Source organism: Gavialis gangeticus, unplaced genomic scaffold (assembly GCF_001723915.1).
Source record: "Gavialis gangeticus isolate Ggan-Ray unplaced genomic scaffold, GavGan_comp1, whole genome shotgun sequence".
Classification (NCBI taxonomy): Eukaryota; Metazoa; Chordata; order Crocodylia; family Gavialidae; genus Gavialis; species Gavialis gangeticus.
The window spans coordinates 45,057,924-45,058,993 of record NW_017729026.1 but is presented as its reverse complement, the minus strand read 5'-3'; positions in this window follow the sequence as shown (position 1 = coordinate 45,058,993).

Here is a 1,070-nt window from a genome sequence, read left to right as displayed (position 1 = left end):
GACAATGGGGTGCTCTCAGATGATAGCGTAGAGAGGCCCAGGAAGGATGTGAGTCCCCCAACTGAAGTTCGGACCTAGTTAAGGATTACCTGGAGGGCTTAGATGTGTCCAAGTCAGCGGACCTGGATGACCTTCATCAGCGGGTGCTGAGGGAATTGGCTGGTGTCATCACGGAGCCATTAGTACGGCTGTTTGAGGACTCCTGGTGCTCAGGCCAAGTCCTTGAGGACTGGAAAAGGGCCAATGTGGTCCCTATTTTCAAGAAGGGGAGGAAAGAAGAACCTGGCAACAACAGGCCAGTCAGCCTCACTTCTAGCTTGGATCATTTGATCTCAGCAGTATTCCTGCCCAGAGCAGGGGGGTTGGACTCAATGATCTTTTGAGGTCCCCCCAGCCCTTGATTTCTATGATTTCTATACATGAATCCCTAAAAAAAAAAATCTATTAATACAACTCCTTTTGTAATAAGCACCAGTTTGCCTTTTAAGAATGACAAAAGAGGCAACAAGTAAAAGGACAACCCATCCACTTTTTCATTAAGTTTTTTAGGGACTTGTCTACCGTGGAATAAAATTACACTTAAATGCTTAAGTCCACTTACAGGATTAATAAGTGAAATAGACTCTGGCTCTTGTTTCCTTACCATATGGAATTTTTGCACTACAGTTTTTGCAGTGGTGTGCCTAGGATGAAAGTGTAACTAGAGGTAGGCAAGTGGGGCAAGTTGTAGAGTATAACCAGGGGTAGGCAAGTTGTAAAGTGAGCACAAGAATGACAGCTGCTCTTGCTGGCAACCCAGCCACTGTTGAGGTCTTTGTCACTACCCTGGCCACAGTTGCCCCCAGATGCCATCAACAGCACTCAGGGCATAAAATTCCTACTTGCTACTACCTGAAATTCTCTCTCATTCTGATACCTATACTGTAAATTCCTGGACTTTTGGAAGGGCTTCAACACCATCTCTCACCCAGTTCTCATTAAGAAACTGGGGGACTGTGGTGTCGACACCCACACAGTCAAATGGGTCGCCAACTGGCTGGAGAGCCACACCCAGAGGGTGGTAGTGGATG